This window comes from Gavia stellata, unplaced genomic scaffold, assembly GCF_030936135.1.
Source record: "Gavia stellata isolate bGavSte3 unplaced genomic scaffold, bGavSte3.hap2 HAP2_SCAFFOLD_44, whole genome shotgun sequence".
NCBI lineage: Eukaryota > Metazoa > Chordata > Aves > Gaviiformes > Gaviidae > Gavia > Gavia stellata.
In genome coordinates this window covers 688,799-709,114 of record NW_026777121.1, presented here as the reverse complement: position 1 = coordinate 709,114, position 20,316 = coordinate 688,799, and positions in this window count along the sequence as shown.

The window sequence follows — 20,316 nt, the reverse complement described above, 5'->3', positions numbered from 1 at the left end:
CCCTGCCAGATTGCTCTCCCCAAAATGAGCCCAACTCTCCCTTCAATTATCTGTGAAGTGGGGCCACCTCTCCCATCAATCCCCCTCAACTACCCGTGAAATCTGGCTCTTCCTCATGGCACTGTAACTCCTGTCAGCTGCTCAGTCTGTTCGCTACGGTCAGCAATTTCTCTTGTCATGCTCAGGAGTTTCGCACAGGCCGTTCAGTGAGCTAAGGCTTACGCCAGGCCCTAGTCGGCAGCTTGTGTGCCTTAATGCACACCCCCAAAGTTGTCTGCATGTCCCATCATTTTTTCCCTATCCTCGTTCTAGCCACAGTGTGCCAGTCTTCTCCATCTCACGCTGGCTCTGAGCACCCTCCTCTCTGACCAGGCCCGGTTTCAGCCCTTTTGAGTGGCTCTTTCCCTTTGTGCCCTACTTGACTGCCTGCGGCCTCGTTTTGCAGGCGCCGGGCGTGGAAGTCCTTGCCTTGCCCGGGAGACTGAATCGGACTGAAGCACGGTTAGCTGTGAAAATTGGCAATTTTATTGGAAGAACTGAGTCAGCTTCAGCCCTTCAGCACTGCCAAGGAAATGGCGGTGGTACGCTGCTGGCTGCACTGGATCCTGTCCATCCTGCTGCTCAGGCCTTTGTCCCCCTTAGGAACTGCAGGAGCTCCTGCACCCGAGTAAAGAATTGCACCAGCCTCTGGACTGGAAATGGGCAGGGTGTAAACGTGCCCAACTGAGTTGGTATGGGTCTCGGCCTCTGAAAGGGGCTTGAGGTGAAGCCTGGCTGTGGCGTTGGAGTAGCCGATACTGCTGGGCGCAGTCCCATCTGTGCCAGGATCCAGTCGTAAAAGTGCTGCGTGGAGGTGTAGACTCCGGGCCGTCTTGCTCTCGCGCAGCCTTTCCCCCAGCTGGTGACTCCAACGAGCCAGAAGTAGTCTGCATTGTTATCTTTGCAGACGAGAGGACCACCGCTGTCGCCCTGCAGCGGAGGAGAGAGGACAAAGGTGTTGTTGGGTGGCCTCCGTCAGCACTACGGCTGGCTCCTTCTCTCTCACAGCACCTGCCAGAGCTGTGCTCTGCGGCACAGAAAGGCCCCGCTCAGGTGCCGGGGCCTACAGGAGCTTGTGTGGGAGGGGGTGGTGGGCCTGTAAGGTAGGGCTCGCTCTCATCTCTGCACAGCGATCCTTCATGTGTGGAACGCACATGCTCCAGGCTTGGGATGTGGAGCTGCGTGCTGCCAAGAGCACTGGATGGGCTTTGTGGGCAGAGTCGCAGGCCTCTGGGGCAAGGGGGGCACTGGGCAAGGAGCTGCAGGTGGGGAAGGGGAGGTGAGCCCCAGCAGCGGTGGGGACCCAGCGGTGGGAGGGTGACTCACCAGGCAAAGCACGTGCTGCCTTTGGATGAGCAGCCATTGCCGGAGAAGGATCCAGTGCTGCTATGCTGCAGCCTGCACTGGATCCTTCTCAGCATGCTGCTCAAGCCTTTCTTCCTCTCAGGACCTGCAGGAGCTCCTGCACCCAAGTGAAGAACTCCACCAGCCTCTGGAGTGGAAATGGGCAGGAGCTAAACCTGCCCGACTGCGTTGGTATTGGGCTTGGCCGTGATGTTGGAGTGCCCCTTCCTGCTGGGCGCAGTCCCATCTGTAGCAGGATCCAGTCGTAAAAGTGCTGAGCGGAGGTGTAGACTCCGGGCCGTCTTGCTCTCGCACAGCCTTTCCTCCAGCTGGTGACTCCAACGAGCCAGAAGTAGTCTGCGTTGTTATCTTTGCAGACGAGAGGACCACCGCTGTCACCCTGCAGTGGAGGAGAGAGGATTAAGTTCTTCTTGGGTGGCCTCTGTCAGCACTAGATTTCTCTGAGTTACCAAAATATAGACAATAGAAATAGCTACTAGTGTTAGTAGATACATTTTCAGAATGGCCCAATGCTTTCCCTTGCCACACCAATCGGGCTAGAGAGCTTGTTAAAGCATTCTATTAAAGGAAATAATCCCTAGATTTGGGATTCCTGAAGCGCTATCTTCTTACAATGGGCCTCATTTTGTTTCAGAGGTGGTCCAGGGAGTGTCAAAATTTCTCCAATTTTAATGGGATTTACATACCCCATGGAGGCCACAGCCTAGTGGGAAAGGAAAGAATAAAATGAGCCAGACTCTTAAAAGGCACATCTCAAAATTATGCCGAGAAACTCGACTTCCATGGGTGGATGCTTTACCAATTGCTTTAATGAGGAACAGTAGGGAAAGTGAGATGGTTAAATAAAATACTTCACGGGATGGGGTTCTCCTTAATAGGTTGGTTACAGAGCTTAGTTCAAACTCTGATTGTGTTTCTAATACTGATTGTAGTAGTTTGGATCGTTTTGGGATGTATCGAGAGTATAATCGTTCGGGCTGTAATGTCACGATCCTCACCGCTAATGATAACCACAACTCAGGAAAGAAAAAAGCCCCTTCCTCACAGGATATGCGCAGGAAAAAGAGAGGATCCTGTGACTTCAAGTGAAGACGAGGCACCTAAGAGGCAATGGGAACGAGGGCAACTAAGCTCAACTGTAAAAAATACTGGTAACTGTTGCTCGGAACGTAGAAATGCTGAACCGTGTGTTTACCGAGGGGTGCTAGCCTTGTGGAGTTACCACCTAGCACCCATCTCTGCGCAAACATGAAATAAACTCGACTCTGTGTGTGTATCGGCCTCTTGCACACCGGGTAAAGAACCCAACTGCTGGGACAACACTGGGAGCCAGCAGCTCCCCCCCACAGGCGAGCATCTCTGCTGCAGGGCCGGTGGCCCCACAGCCACCCCCGGGCCTGAAGCGCTGGGGGCTGCCTAGTCTGAAGAAAATAAAGGGAAAGTCCGGTGAGAGTCTGCACGCGAGGAAGAGGGTGGCAGGAACGTGATCTCTGCCTCTCTAGTACCACACACCTCTCTCCAGCTTCCGTCTGACGTTGCTCAGACACGGTCTCTCTCATTTGTTTGGGTTTCTGCCTGTCGCTTGCAATATTTGTCTCTTCTTCTGATTTGCTCTTGAGAAGCGATGGGTTTTCTTGAGAGACATTGTCTTTTTGCCCCTCACACCCATGAAGCTTTCTCCAAACAGAGATAACATCCAGCCAACACTTTGGCTCCTCGAGGACAAGGCTTTTCATCTCATGCAGCATCTTCCCTGCAAGAAAAAGCGGGTTCAGGTTAAGTAGTTCAGTCTCAGCATTTGATTTCCCTACAGATTGAGAACAGCTGTTAACAGAGATTGTGTTCAGATTTCATCCATGTGTGAATCCAGGAACCACAGCAGCAGCAGCAATCACAGGCACAGCTGAGCTCTCAACACCCACATACCCCACCAGCAGAGCCCCAGGCATTACTCTGATTACAAGGAATACAGGGGCCAATTCACTTCAAAACCTTGCAGCTGGTCAAGGGGGGGGAAATAAAAAAGGTATTTCTATTTCTCATTTGGAGTCATGGTTAAATTGGACCCTAAAGCCGAAGGCCATTTGCGATCTCCCAAAGAAGAATCCACCAGCACGCAGGTATCAATCCATCTTACTTAAAATTCTTATTCCAGCACTGACAGAGAAGGTGACCTGAGTAGCTGAGATTTACAAGAAATCTGTGCCCTGAACAGTTAGGTGACACAAGATACACATCTGGATCCACTTCACCTACAAGAAAATGACTCATCCTATAACTCTGCACAGAACGGGTCCAGAACTGGACTTCAGTTTCAGGTGGGCTGTTGTAAAATCACTGCATTTAGTTGCAAGTAGAAATAGAATGTTAGAATATTGGTGTGTCTTGAGACTCGTAACCATAGGAACCCTCACCAGGGAGTCACTGTTTTGTATTAAGAAACTAATCACAACGAGATGGAACAATGAAGAATCAAATAGAGAAGTTTTGTTTGAGTCCCGTAACTATGGGGATCTGGTACGCACCCAGTGGTGCTGCTTGGAAATCCCTTTACCCTTCCCATCTTGATTGGAATATCAAGAATGCCAATCAATGGATATTAAGAGAAATAACCATTGATTATCTTGGGTATGGATATTGATCGAATTGTATAATCAAGAGACTAATCCACAAAAGTTAAAAACCGTGCTATATTTTGTGAGAAATAATTTGTGTAATGGTAACTAGGTATGCTTTATCTATGATTTGATTATGAACTAATGATTAAACAATGTAGCTTTGTCGATAAGGAGGATATTCCTGTCAAGAGAAGGGTAAGTTGTAGGCCTGGTTAGTAAACCGAGAAATTCTTCTGGAGGTTCCAAGATTAAAGGGGAATGGAATTTTGCAACTGAGCTGAGCATGCGCAAAGATTGGGTTCAACTAGCGGACACAATGAGGGAGTCTATGGATGACCACCAGAGGGCTTTGGGCGACCACCAGTGTACCTGAAGGCACATGCGTTACGGACATTTACATATGTTAATGATTTCTTGGAAATCCTACGGATATGCTAATTGTTTCTTGGAAATACGATGAATCAAATATACTTTGATTGTATATAACTTTTGTAGCGGAGTAACTCGGCACGCACACTAAGCGGAGTGATTCCCTGTGCGTCCAGCGCTGCAATAAAGAAGTGCCTGCTTTCTAAACTTCAAATTCAGTCTTAGAAAGTTCTTGGTTTTGCCGACTTAGGGGAAGAGTTTTGGCGACCCAGATGGGACCTTGCGAGTGAGACTGGAAGGGATCGAGTGCCGATCAGACTCCAGCCGGCACCGAGGGATTCTCGGCAAGGACCATCGCTCTTGACCCATACGAGCTCCTCACAACACCCTGGAAAAGGGTAAGGCACTACTTCTTTGGAATTTCTTTGGATAGCCTGCCTGTAAGGCGCAGCGAAAGCTTCGCAGGGTTGGGGCTTTGAGAGTACCCGTTTGCATTGGAAGCCTAGGCATCTGCCCGCAAGTCATAAGCGAAAGCTATTGCTGGGTTGGACATTTGTGTATTTGAGACAATTGGCATTTGCATTTGCTAATTTGGTCTTTGATAATATAATGATATAAGAATAATAAACATAATGGCATTAACAAAATTGTTTAAGAGTAAGAGTGCGGGGAATTTAGCCATTGATGGGAAGATACCAAAGACGTCACCCTTGGGAGGTTTATTGACACATTGGAATGAGTTGCATGATGATTTGCGTAAAAGTCAAAGGATTGAGTATTGTAATAATTGGTGGCCTTTGTATGTTTTAGAAGATCAAGAGAAATGGCCAACTAATGGGACTTCAAATTATAATACTATTTTGCAATTGATGTTGTCCTGTAGGAGGGAAGGCCAACGGAATGAGGTACCTTATGTGGATTTGTTCTTTTCCTTGAGACAGTGAACTGACTGGCAGGAGGAGTGTAAATTGGTAAGTCGAGGTCATTTAGTGATGGCTTTAACCTCTGAAAACAGGACATCTAAAAGGCGTTGCTGGGCTTGTGTTATTGGAAAGAGATGTATAAAATGATAAATAATACTACTACTAATAAAATGATACTTCATAACAAATGCACCTGGTACTTAGTCATATTAAAGATCGTGAAGCCCTCCAGCAAGCCCCAGGGTGCTAATTTCCAAAAAAGTACCAGGCTGCAGAGCTCCAAACAAGGCCCAGGATGCCGGACTCCCGAAAATACCAAACACACACTGCAGAACCTCCCCCTCAAAAAACCCAAATGGTGCAGGGACGCCTTCCAAAACACCACCAAACGATGCAGGACTCCCCCCAAAAAAACACCCAACAGTGCAGGACTCCCGCAAAAAAACACCCAACGGTGCAGGACTCCCTCCAAAAAATTAATGGTGAACGGCTCCCAAAAATCCAAATGGTGCTGTACTGCCCCCAAGCAGTGACAGGAAGGCCTCAAAAAATCCCGCGTTTTGTAATATTCCAAAACATAGCAAAACCATAAAGGCCTCCAAAACACAAAATGGTGAAGCCCTCCAAACAAGCCCCAGGGTGCAGAGCTCAAAAAAAGTGCCGGGTTGGAGACTCCCAAAAAACCCAAATGATGCAGGACTCCCCAGAAAAACACACAAATGGTGCAGGAGTCCCCCCCCAAAAAAAACCCTACATGGTGCAAGACTTACCAGGAAAACAAAAAATAAACGGTTTGCCCTCCTCTGGGGTGGAACAGTGAAGCACTCCAAGAATCCCCCGTTTTGTAATATTCCCCAAAATAGCAAAGCCATAAAGGGCTCCAAAAAACAAAATGGTGAACCACTGAAAACATGCCTGTCACGTTAAAAGGACTGAGCAATTTGGCAGAAAATAAACCCCCGTGCGTTCCAGCTTGTCCTCAGATATCAGAGGGGCTGGGGGCGGCTAGGCTTAGATTCTGGGTGGTGCCCATTTCCTGTATTACAAGTCCGGTCGTGTTCTATATAAACATATATATATACACACACACTCATATACAGATAGATAGATAGAATCTTAACGATTATGGATGCACTTGTAACTCCATACACTTTCAGTCTAGCCACGTTGCATGAACTAGCACGGCCACCCTTAAGGAATTTAACTGTGTTCAATGAGAACTCTTACGGCTAGGTTAACAAATAGTGTAGTTTATTAAAGTGACAGATACACAAGTTCTTTTGGATTGCCGGTGATAGAACTACTGCCCACAAAGGTGGTACAAATAGTATGAATATGAGTAATACAGCCTGGCTACAAGCGCGCTAGATCACAAAACAACTCTATCAATCTCCCGGGGAAACACGTGAGATAGCCAAGTGTTAATATGAGAATTATAGCCGGCTACAAGTGCATTAAATCACAAAACAACTCTACAGAGGTTGCCAAATCTCCCGGGGGGGACGGACACTTGGTATAGCCAAGTGTCCAAATCTTACTCAAAGGCATCCCTCTGGGGGGGAAGAGAGGTTCAGCCCGTCGACTGATCCCAGATGTTAGAGCAGGTCTGCGATGGTATCTTCCCTAACATCCCTCCTCTCTTAAGCTTTTATACTATTCTTACTTTACAGGTGGAGCTTGAGTGACTCTAGTCATATTTGTCTTTGTTGTAATTGGTGTAAAAGTTTCTCGCTTTGCTTTTAAAAGTAGAGACTAAGAAAAATTCAGAGCGCAGGCTCAGTGAGGGGTGGTCGCACCTTGGAGGTGGGTAGCTTTGGGATGGAGGTGTGTTTTTTAGTATTACAATGAGATTATAATGAGTATTTTGTCAAAAGGTGAGAGACTGTCGGCCCATTCCCAGGCACTCCGCTACACACCATTACACGCACTAAATAGGTTATTGTATCTTTGTACAATAGCATTGTCTTTGACCAGGTACCTATCCTAGTTAGCAGGGGGAGTCTCCATCTCATTGTTCCATAGCACCTTCCAGTTCCTGTCTTATCACAGAGCCGGCCCGCGGTGTCTCTACTCTGCTCCACCCTCTGTACAGTTTCTCTTAGAGTCAGCACACCAAGCTCCCCTGGCATTGCCAACACCTAAGGTTGCCTAGGGAACTTCTGCGGGATGGAACTCTTGCATGACCACCACACTCCACCCCAAAAGTTTCTTCAGTGCTGTACCTTTCCTAAAAATGCAAATATAGATTTAATTTCTAAGTCACCTCCAGCAATAATTCCACAATGCCCAAGGGTGAAGAGCTCCGAAAACCCACCCGGGTGGAGTGCTCCCAAAACAATACCAAACACTGCAGGAGTCCCACCAAAAAAAAGATGCAGGAATCCCCCAAAAAGGTAACGGTGACCAGCTCCCAAAACCCAAAATGGTGAGGCACTCCTGCGGGGCAGCAGGCTGAGGCACTCCAGAAATCCCGGCTTTTGTAATGTTCCAAAAACCAGCAAAGCCCTAAAGGGCTCCAGAAAACAAAACAGTGAACCCTTCAAACAAGCCCCATGGTGCAGAGTCCCAAAAAAGTACCGGGTTGGAGAGCTTCAAAACAGACCCAGGGTGCAGGACTCCACAAAATACACCAAACAGTTCAGAAACTGCCCCCAAAGGGTGCAGGAGTCCCCCAGAAAAACACCAAACGCTGCAGGACTCCCCCAGAAAGATAAGTGAATGATTCCCAAAAAACAAATCGTCAGGCACTCCTGCCGGGTGGCGCGGTGAGGCACTCCAAACATCCCGGGTTTTGTAATATTCCAAAACATAGCAAAACCATAGAAGGCTCCAAAACCCAAAATGGTCAAGTCCTCCAAACAAGCCTCAGGGGGCAGAGCTCCAAAAAGGACCGGCTTGGAGAGCTCCAAAAAAGCCCCAGGTTGCAGGACTCCCAAAAAACCCACCAAACTGTGCAGAATTTCCCCCAAAATAACCTTAAAATGGTACACTACTCCCTCCAAAAGAACACCAAACGCTGCAAGACTCCTCCAGAAAATACTAACTGGGAATGGCTCTGAAAAACCAAATGGTGAGGCACTCCTCCAGGGCCGTGTTGTGAAGGCCTTCAGAAATCTTGGGTTTTGCAATATTCCAAAAAATACCAAAACCGCAAAAGGCTGCCAAAAAACAAAACTGTGAAGCACTCCAAACAAGCCCCAGGGTGCAGAGCCCCCAGACACACAGAGGGTGCAGGACTCCCCAAAAGAATACCAAATGGTGAACAGCTCCCAAAACACCAAATGGGGATGCACTCCTCCGGGGCAGCGCAGGGAGGTGAAGCACTCCAAAAATCCCGGGTTTGGTAAAATTTCAAAAAATAGCAGAACTGTGAAGGGCTCCCCCCCAGAAAAAAATAAAATACTGAAGCCCTTGAAAAAAGCCCCAGTGTGCAGGGCTCCCCCCAAAAAAACCCCAAATTGTGAAGGACTCCAAAAAGCCCCAAACTGTGAAGGACACCCAAAAAAACAAATGGTGATGCAGTCCTCCAGGACAGCGCGGTGAAGCACTCCAAAAAATGCCAGGTCTCGTCCTATTGCATATAATAGCAAAACTGTAAAGGGTTCCCAAAATACAAAATGGTGAAGCCCTCTAAACAAGCCACAGGGTGCAGAGCTCCAAAAAACCACCGGGTTGGACTGCTCCCAAAAAGCCCCAGGGTGGAGAGCTCCAAACACCACTACGAGGGAGGACCCTGAAAAAGCCCGTGATGGAGCACTCTTAAAAAGCACCAGGGTTAAGCGCTCCAAAATATCCAACTGCTGAAGCGAACCAAAAAAGCCCCGCAAAGAGGGCTCCCAAAAAGCCAAACAGTGACAGACTCCCAGAAAAAACAAATGGTGAAGCACTCCTCTGGGGTGGTGCGGTGATGCACTCCAGAAATGCCGGGTCCTGTAGCATTCCAGAAAATAGTGAAACCATAAAGGGCTTCCAAAAAAACAAAATGGTGAAGCATTCCAAAAAAGCCCCGGGGTGCAGAGCTCCAAAACACCCAAGTGATGGAGCGCTCCCAAAAAGCCCCATGGTGAAGCGCTCCCAAAAAGCCCCCGACAGAAAGCTCCAAAAAAGCCACACAGTGCAGGACTGCGAGAAAAGCCCCACGGTGCAGTAAAGCACTCCTCCAGAGCCATATGGTGATGTGCTCCTCCCATGCTTCAAAACTAGTGTGGGCAACCCTAGACTGGGGGCAATCCTAGAAAACAGCAGTGGAATAGGTATTTTTATTCCCTTTTGGAAATTCCTAGCCAACAACTCTACAATGTTCCTGCCAATCTCCTAAAGACAGTCATTCCTAGCAAGTCCTCTCAAAGTCCTTGAATGCATCCCAATTCTTCATCTCCTAGGGGTTCCTGGGAATTCCTCATTTCTCCCTCCTTTTGCTGTGCCAGAGAGCCACGCTACACATTTCCACAACGGAAAGGCTGCCTGCGCAGAGCCAGACTGCACCTGATGGGGACACAAATGCCACACCTCTTCCCAGACCCCTGCTATTTACTGCACAGGGATTAGTCCATTCTGTGGCCAACTGCTCTTCATGCTTCCTAGAGAGCTTTCACCCTTCACAGGTGGCACCTCCACAGGGGCACAACCCACTTCTCTGCCTTTGAGGAAACCCGCAACCCACAGGCGGCCCTTTCTCGCTGAGATACAAGGTGGCCCCCAAAACATTCCCCTCAGCCCCTTCAAATGACCACCTGCAGAGCTCCCAGTTCACCTGGGAGACACCTCTCTGCTCCTCTGGTCACTCTCACCTCGCCCTCGCTGTTCACCTGCTACCCAAGCAGCACAAAGTCCACGTCTGTGGCAATGCAGAAGGCTCAGCCCAGCTCCCCAGGCTGAAGCTAGAAGACATGCAGACAGCAGAGCCTCCGCGGATGGACAAAAGGGTTTGGACTATGTCCCTGCTTGCCATCTATAGCTTGACTAGAACTTGACAGTATGTTACCTGCCTACACTCAGAAGAGTCTGGCTGAGGGTTTTGCATCTGTGAACGGGGCATAAACAAGACAGGATGTGTTTTACAGGGAAACAAAATAGCCTCACCTTGCTTAGCTGAAGCTTGCTTCATTTCGTTTACATTGTCTGTACATTGCATATATTCTACATAGGGAACAAGTCCTGCATTGCCCAAGCGAGGCAACTTCTGCCTGCATGTAAAATACACACAGCTAGGACACCATCTAGGTACCTTCATACGCATAGAATATACACAGAAAACATGCAGCAAGTATAAACAGAATATATACGGAGAGGAGATACATCCAAATACATGTCTTTCGTCAACATAGATAACAACACCCCCCCCACCCCCGCCCGGTCTATACAGAACATCCACAGACATGATACACTATCTGCAGGAAGAGAAGCCTCAGCTGACCTCATCTCACTATACTTTTTTCCTCTCTCTATTCAGAAGACAGAGTATCTACACATAAAAAAAGTATACAGACACAGGAAGCACAACCATGTTTTTCTCTCCATAGATGCACTCTCTGCACAGAACACACACATAGAACGTGCGGAATAGACGTACAGTGTGTCAGTTGCATACGGACTGCACAAAGCAGACAGACAGGTGAGGGGAAGCTACGCTTTATGTCCAGTATGAATGTTGATGTCTTTATGTGGAGTCAATACTGTCTCTACATGGAACACAGCCATTTTCAAGGCCAACGGAGGAAGGGCATTTCTCTCTGTGTGTGGAGCGTATGCTGTCCTGACTTGGAACACATGGATACACATACTTTACGCATACATGGAATATACGCACACAAGGTGATGAGAGGCTTTTCTGTCCGCACAGAGAGTATATGGGCTAAATGTAATACACGTACATAGAAAAGCAGTGCCTCACCTACCTCGACATCGAATACCAACCATCTGCGTACACGCAACATACCTGCAACAAGGGGAAGCTTTTCTGTTGCTATACAGACTACATACTGTCTTCCTCACCACTACGCATGGACAGGCAAAGCCAGGCTTGCTTGCTCAGTATGCAGTGTCTATCAGGCTATACTCTGCCTATCAGAAAAGAGACAGGGAGGCTTTTCTCTCCAGATACAGACTGCATTTTGTCTGTAGATAGACTGTATGCAGGCAAAGCATGTCTAGTCATAGACTAGGTACTGCCAAGGCAGGGCTTTTTGGTCTGCTTATACAGTGTACGCTGGCTGTATAGAGGACAGAAACCAACAGAAGGGTGAGGTGGGGCAATAGCTTTCTCTCACCAGACAGACTGTAAAAATGGCTGTACGGAGAATACACATGGAGAGCACCGCACTCCACTGCCCTGTCAGGACACAGACCGTATGCCGGTTACGGAGCAGAGACGGGCCAGGTGAGGCAGGGCTTGCCCACCCACCCGCATAGGAAATCTGGGGAGGCTGGGGGTGGAGGGGGAGCGTCTCTGTACATCAGGCACGCTCTGCCTACAGAAGCACACAAACAGGGGAGGTGAGGCTTTTCTCTTTGCAGAGCAAACACTTGGTGCACACCGGTAGTAAGTACGGGGCGCTCTGCCTGTATGGGGAATAGAGGCTGTTTATGGAGTAGAGACGTCTCTGTACTTAGAACATGCACTGCTCATCTGCACAACAGACCCAGAGAGGCAGGGGAAGGGGGGGGGCTCCTGCCCCTACACAGGTGATGCCCTCTTTGTAGAGCACAGGCAGAAGGGTGAGGCAAGGCAAGGCTGCAAGGGGGCTGTCAGTCATCAGAGCCCTCCTCCTGCAGCTAGGGAGAGGCATCCTTCTGCCACCCTGACCTGAAGTCTCAAGTGGCTGCAGCACACTGGGCGCTCAGGGCCATGCTGCTCCAGGGAGGCTGATGAAGCTCATCAGGCCCTCATCCCCACAACATCCAGGGGGAAGAGCCCGTCACCCTGGCAGGGCTGTCCTCAGGAAGGCTCAAGGAGGAGCAAACACATCCTGCTGCTTAGCACCATGGGGCTGGTGGCACAGTCAGGACTTTGGCTCCTATGACCACAGGACCCTTCTTTGAGGAGCACAAGGAATAAGGACTGCTGGCCCAGGGACAGGGCTTCCTTGACTGAGCAGGCAAGAGAGTCTCTGCTAGCATATGCTTTGCCCAGCAATACCTCAGTGCAAAAGGCAGAGCTGATAGCCTTGACGAAGGCGTTAGAACTGAGGGAAGGAAAGAGAGTAAATAGTTGGACTGACTCAAAGGATGCTTTTGGTGTAGTACGTGTCCATGGGATATTATGGAAAGAAAGAGGACTATTATCCTCTCAAAGGGGCAAACATCAAATACAAAGAGGAAATACTGGAATTGTTACAAGCAGTCCAGAGACCGATCAAAGTGGCAATCATGCACTGTAAAGCACACCAATCAGGAAATAGGAAAGAAGCTATAGGGAACAATTAGCTGATAGAACAGCTAAAGGAATAGCAAAAAGGAATGCCTTACAAATGGCATTAATTCCTGCAAAGAACATTACATTGCCAAAAGAGAAACCTCAATATTCGGAAGATGAGAAACTAGGGAAGTTATTAGATGCAAAAAGGAATTTTGCAGGATGGTGGGTCACAGTTCAGGGACAGCTAGTAATTCCCCCACTTCCGATGAGAGAAATATTACAAACAAAACATAAAGAGTGCCATTGGGGTCCAGAAGCATTAGTCACCTTTTTAAAGAGATATGTGGCATCTACAAAAATGTTAGAAATGGCTAAAATAATGTCTGCCAAGTGTGAGATTTGTTTGCCAAACAATCCGGTGGTAAAGAGAAGAGTTCCAGTGGGAACCTTGAAATCGGGAGTACAACTTGGGAGATTATTGGCAAATTGATTTTTCAGAATTACCCAGACAAAAAGGGTATCGATACATTCTGGTGGGGATTCATACTTTTACAGGATGGCCTAAAACTTTTCCTTGTCAGACCAATCAAGCAAAGAAAATCATTAAATGGTTGTTACAGAAAATAATTCCAAGATTTGGAGTACCTATTGGGATATCTTCTGATAGAGGCCCACATTTTATTACAGAAATAATACAAAATACTAGTAAAATTCTGGGAATTACCTGAAATTTACGTACCCTCTGGAGGCCTTAATCAAGTGGAAAAACAAAAAGAATGAATCAGACATTAAAAAGGCAAATTAGCAAAATACATCGGGAGACAAACTGGCTACTACAACTAGTGAACTGGCTAAATTGCAACAGCCTTTGCAATCTTCCCTATTGGCTTTAGAAACTAATCAGTGGCTGTTGTCAAACATATTACCAAAATGGGAAAAGGTGAATGGAGACGACCAGGAAATGATTGTAGATGGACTCGGTGTGGTCCAAGATAACCTATCTTTGGCTCCCAGTTGTATCCAGGCTCAACTGTGGGCGCAATCAGTAGCTGCTTCAATCATAAGAGAGGGTGAAGAAGGCACTCTCCCCACTGAAGTTCGGAAAATAATTTGGGATAGTGCCACGGATTTAGAGAAAAAACTCCAGTCCTGGTGGAATTTGGTAAACTTTACCTACGATCCCATCACAAGTACAGCCACAACTTTTGTATGAACTATACACAACGCTTCAATATATTCGACTTACCCTGTTATGGCATTAGGATTGAATCACAATGGAACCATACTCTATCCATTTGAGCATAACGTATGGGCCCAAAAAATAGGACAGAAATGACAAACTGTAGATTTTGAACAAGGGTTGTTGTACGGGAACAACAAGGCTTCATCTGTGAAGGTAATGCAATCAGAGGTCAGGATATCTGTTTAGATACTGAACAAGATGTTTGTCATTTTGAGACTCGCCCTGACGAAAACCCTGAAACAGTGCTTATATATATATTGGTAAGGGCTGTGTATGTTTGAGAACAGCTTGTGATTTTATATCCATAGATGATGTAGTTATAGATCCTAGGAATCACTCAGATTTTTGTGTTTGTATTTCACTGAAATCATGGGACGTGATTTTTTCTCTTATTTGACTCCAGTCACACCTCACCAGCTCTTGCAATCTAATTATACATTAATTCAGGAACTGCTGCCTACACCCATTGGATTGAATCTCACTTTAGTGAAACAATTGCTACACCACCAGGATTTAATCAAAATTTTGAAAAAGGTCAAGGAAAACGGACAAGGAACTTTAATAACTGTTCATCACAGTGTGGAAGAAATACACCGTGTTTTAGGGAGGGTGGAAAAGGATGCAGAACATAAATGGTGGGACACTCTTTTCGGGTGGTCACCTACTGCTACAGGCATCCTAAATAAGTTATGCCACCCTATCGTTGTTCTCCTGATATTGATTTTTAATCAGTCTTGTTTTATCAAGAATATATTATAAATTGGAGGATGATGAATCGATTAACTCGTTTGGCATCTATACTTGATGCACATAATCTACTTAACTGATTAAAATGAAAGTACTGAAATAATTTTCAAAACTTTCAAAGGGGGCAATTGTTGTAAATACTCTGATTTTTAAAAAAATAATCACAATATGATCATATAGAAAGTTTAAATTTGATTAATAAATAAAATAATTAAATACAAATGCATAAGTTAGGATTCTTAAGTTAGAAACAAGATACCATAGGAACCTCACCAGGGAGTTGCTATTCTGTTCTAAGGAACTAATAGTAATGAGATGGAACGATGAAGAATCGAATAGAAAAGTCTTCTTTGAGTCCTGTGACAATGTGACCTGATATGCACCAGTGATGCTGCTTGGAAAATTCCTTACCTTTCCCATCTTGATTCAAATATCAAGAATGCCAATCAATAAATATTAATAGAAATAACCATGGATTAATTTAAGTATGGATATTGATAGAATAGTATAATCCAGAGAGCGATTACTAAAAAATTAAGTTACATATTCTGTATGAAGGCAACCAGGTATGATTTAGCTGTGATTCAATCATAAACTAACCGTTGAATAATGTAGCATTGCGAATAGGTAGAATTTGCCTGTCAAGAGAATTATAAGTTGTAGGCCTGGTCAGTAAACCGAGGAAAACTTAAGAAGATTCCAAGAATGGAATTTTGCAACCAAGCTGAGCATGCGCAAAGATGGGGTTCAACTAGAGGACACCATGAGGAAGACTACGGACGACCACCAGAGGACCTTAGACGACCACCTGTGTACCTGAAGGCGCATGCATCACAAGCATTTGCATATACTAATGAGTTCTCGGAAACTATATGAATATGTTAACTGTTTCTTGGAAATATGATGACTATGTCTACTTTGATTGTATACAACTTCTGTAGCAGAGAAACTAAACACGCACACTAGGTGGAGCGATCCCCTGTGCATCCAGTGCTGCAATAAAGAAGTGCCTGCTCACCTACATACACTGTGTAGATGAGTTTTTATATTACAGATTTGTAACAGGCTGGCTAACCCAGGGAGGAACTGCAACCACATACACCAGCATAGGCTTCTCAGACTCTGCAGGCAGGGTGCCGGGGGCAGTGAGGAGGTGTCCAGGGGACAGCAGCATGGAGCAACATCATCCCACACCCCGTGTGTGAAAGCAGAATGACGGGGCACCCGTCTCCACCCTCCGCTGGACTCCTTGTCCACAGACATGGAAAAAACTGATCAAGGATGCAAAGTTCAAGGGCACGCTGGGCTGCAGCCACCATTCGGTTGTAGAATTTAAAAACCAGAGAGAAGCGAGCAAACCAGCAGAATCACAATGCTGGACTTCAGCAGAGCAGACTGCTGCTTCCTGAAGAGCTTCTAGGCAGGAGCCAACAGGAGACCGGCCTGGAGGGCAAAGGGGAGCAGGGCAACGGGTTGAACTTCAAGGACAACAGCCCCCACCTCCCCAGACACCAGAAGGGCCCATGCCAAGACACAGAGTTGGTCACAAGTAGCAGAAGGCCAGCACTGACAGACAGGAAACTCCTGACCCAGCTCAAACACCAAAAAGGAAGAACACCCAAGGCGCAGGCAGAGATGGGATACCCAGGACGAACAGAGAGACACTGTGCAAGCATGCAGGGATGGACTGTGGAAAGCCACAGCTTAGCTGGAGACAAACTAGGAAGAGAGGAAAGACAACAGGAAGGGCTTCTGGAAGCAGAAGGAAGCCTAAGGGAAACACAAGCCACTGCTCAACAGGAAGGCAACTTAACTGGCAAAGGACAGGGGAAAAGCTAGAAAAGATGCTACCTGGGGCAGGGATGTGTGGGCAGGGGGGGTGTGGGGGTGTTTCTGGGTGGGATTCTGACTCAAGACAAGGAAAGGTGCTCACCACGAGGGTGCCCAAGCACTGGAACAAGTTGCCAGAGACGATGCTCAATCTCCCTCCTTGGAGATACCCCAAACAGGACTGCACGCAGCACGGAGCAATATGATCTGACTGGACCTGCTCTGAGCAGGAAATCAGACCACATGGCAGCGGGAGGACCCCCCCGACCTACCCCAGTCTACGAATCCCCAGCCATCTCTCATGTCACTCCAGTATTCCCCAAATTCATCACCAGCAACTGCTCATGTTAAGAGCTCTACAAAAGCGTTTGCAGAGCACTATACTTGCTCCTAGGACACCCGGGGAGCTGCTGAAGACAGCAACCCTTGCCTTCCATCGCTTCTAGAGAACCAAAGCACAGCAAGCCTAGGGCACACTAAAGCCACTGCAGCCAGGCAACAGAAACGAAGGCAGAGTTTAAAGGCTAGGTCTTCCCATCTGAAGCCATCTGAGGCCACACGGGGGCAAGTAAAACAGTTCTAGAAAGCACAGGGCTGGCAGGCACATGAGAAGACACAGGAGAGTTCCTCCTGGGGAAAGCTGGCCATGTTCAGCTCAAGTTCCTCCCCCCACCTTTCTCTCCCTGGGGAGGAAGAAGAAACCACATTCAGCTAAACTTGCTTTCACCCTGTTGTGGAGGGCACCCAGTAACTCAATGAACTGGTCAGACTCTTGGGCGGTATCTGATACAGAGACATCCCCCTTCGGGCTAAATAGAAAAGTCTTTATAGCTAGATAATAGAAATCTCCATACAGGTATCAGTATTTACAGACTTATAAACTATCAGTACTTTTACAGAAATAGCATCCATAAAAACATCCCCATTTAAATATAACTGCGGGCAGGACTACGCTTCAAGCATAGAGAACCGCATAGAGCAAAGGGAAAGCATGTTGACCCACGACAGCTATCTCAGGATGGCTCAGGAGCGATATTACTCTGCAAGGGTCCACAACAACTAGAAACCTTGCTACTGGCCTCCCCACAGGGAACAAGTGTTCCTTGCTTGCTTTTCCCAAATGCAAGATGCTACCACAAGTGCCAGCTATGACACCGTCTTTCCCAAGCAGAAAGGGGAATCCCTCCACCCTACTAAGTGAATTCCCCTTGGGAAGGCAGAGAGGAAGGAACCAAGGAGATTGCCCTTCAGGAATGCAATAAGCCTTGGACAGAACAGGCTGATCTAAGAACAGAGATGAATTTTTATGAAATACGTCAAGTGGAAGGTGGTTTGGCCTTGGCCTTTTCCCACTTTCTAGCAAGAAGTAATGCATTTCAAAGCAAAGGCTATTCTAGAATAACCTGAGGTGCTGCTGCTAAACGTCCCCATTTCGTGTGGCTGGGTGCAAGCGGACCTGTCAGACAGACAGAGAAGAGCTGTCAGGTACCGGTACTTGGAGGATACGCATACAGGAAAAGCTAGGAGAAGGCAGAACAGGCTACACGTGGCTTTCAGTCGGGTCAAAGCATCCCGCACCATCACTAAGCACGAGTGGGAACACGAGCTACCGCTACACTAGCTCGTGAAATCTGGACTAGGTGTCAGCTAAACAAGGCATTCCTTCCTACCAGGTTTTGCTTCCATTCAACTTCTCACCTCCAGAATACTCTTTCTTTGCAACTTGTGTTTCTTACCATCAAGCTTCAAAGACATCTAAGAGCGCATCCCTGCCTGTATGGCAGAGAAGCCGACTTGGTGACCAGTCTGCTCTAGTCGCCTCACCTTAGTTTCAAGCTTGTCAGAAGATCCTGCAAGAGACGAGCAGCATTACTACACTGTGATACAGAAGAACAATAACACAGAGCGACTCACTTCTGGGTTGCCAAACACCAGAACGCAGCAAATTCTGCACTTAGCAGGGAAAACAATGTGCAAGCCAGCGCACTTGAAACTAGACCCTACAAGACTTTCTCAAGCGTGAGGGCAGCGGGGCCTCTCTGAAAGCGAGTCCCCTCCTCCCCCTGTTGTGAGCAGCAGGGATGGAAGGGCAACTGGCACCCACACCACCAGCAAAGACACGCTCATGACACTGCTCTGAAGAGATGACTCCACACCACCTTTTCAGTCAAGCTTCACAAAGCTGGGCACTGCTAGAATTAAGCCTGCTCCAGCAGCTCCTGCTTGGCTTGGCGGTGATGTACATGGCCATGGGTATTTCTCAAGCCAGACCCCTCCTCCCCATATCCAGCACAGGATGACGGGAGCTCCCTGAGCACAATGCCCCTGGCTGGTTTCTGCCCCCCCCAGCCCCCCAGCTGTAGCTCAGTGCAATGGGCCAAGGCTTCATTTATTCCACACAAATAATTCCGGGTGAAGGAAAGGTTCTGAAGGTGCTTGCGTCTTAACCTGCCCCTTGGGTCAGTACTAAAGCCATAACCAACTCGGTTCGTTTCCAAATGCCAAGGGGGGACGGGGCTCCGGAATCATCTCTGGTGAGGTGGAAACAGGCAGCACCAGCTCCCTCCCCAGCCTCCGACTCCAGTGCTCAGCCTCTGAACTGCTGGGACCTCAGGCTGCCCACACCCATGTTCCAGAGCCTGGAGCACACTTGGTGCCTGTTGGAGCGCCGGCCCTCACGGCAGGACCGGGCACAGGCTCCGCCCCTCTCGGCGGGCTGCCCACCGCCTGCTCCCTGGAGGAAAGCGCCTTTCTCCCCTCGCCAACACCCCGGGACAAGGTCTCCGCTCCCCAGGCCGTCCTCCCCGAAAACGCCTCCTTCCTCCTCCTCACGGCAGTGCCGCTCCCGCCGCCCCGGCCCACCGGCAGCTCCACACAAGCGCCCCGCGGCTGCGGCCATTGCCTTTAACGCCCCCCCTCGCCTGCGCCGGCCCTGACGGCCCGAAGCTGCCCGAAGCCGCGCGTGCTCCCGCTGCTGGGGAGAGGAGAGGGGAGGGGAGGGGAGGGAGCTCCGCGGGAAGAAGGGGGGCGCCGACAGCCCCGGCCAGAGGAGAGAGCAGCCCGCCAGCGCCCTCAGCCAGGCAGCGCCCGCCGGCAGCAATGGCGGCAGCAGGGAGAGGGGGCAGAAAGCGGCACCCAAGGCAGAGCCTGCCCCAGGGACTGGCCCCGGGGGCAAAGCCTGACAGGGTAGGGCAGGCAAGGCCTGCCCGGCCCTAACGGCCCCTCACCTGAGTCCCTTTGAGGACTTTGAGGTCCGCCCATTACAAGCCCAATAGCAAAGCTCAGCATTTCACTGTTTCAGTAACTACTCTGAGTCCTTGAGCACTGACACAGGGAAAATACTCCTCGAAATTCCCACTGATGGGTTTGCTTCAGCTTCGTGCATAACGTGCATAATTCAGTTCTTCCAGAAACAGCTCTGGAAAGCTCTCACATTCTGGTATTTCCCAGGTTTTGATCTTTCCCAGTGCAGACGTGCCCTTTGGCAGTGCCGAGCATAGAACAGCCCTGAGGAAAACCCGGGAGCAAACCCCGGCTGTCCGAGGGGTTGCCGCAAAGAGCAAGGCCTTTCCTCAGGGCCCAATTTAACAGGGTGACTTCATGGCAGTTTGTCCAGTAGTTACTCCAGGCACGGGTTGGCAGCGAAGGGTGACCAGAAGGGCTTCTGCCAAACTGGGAAAGCCTGAACAACAAAGTGGAAATCCTGGGTATTCTCTTCTTTTGAGGGCGCAACCATAACTTGGGCTGCATCTTGCTAAAATGGAACCTATTGGACCTGGAAGAGCTGGGTGGGGCTGGTTCAAACTTGTAGCCTCCTGAGAGAGA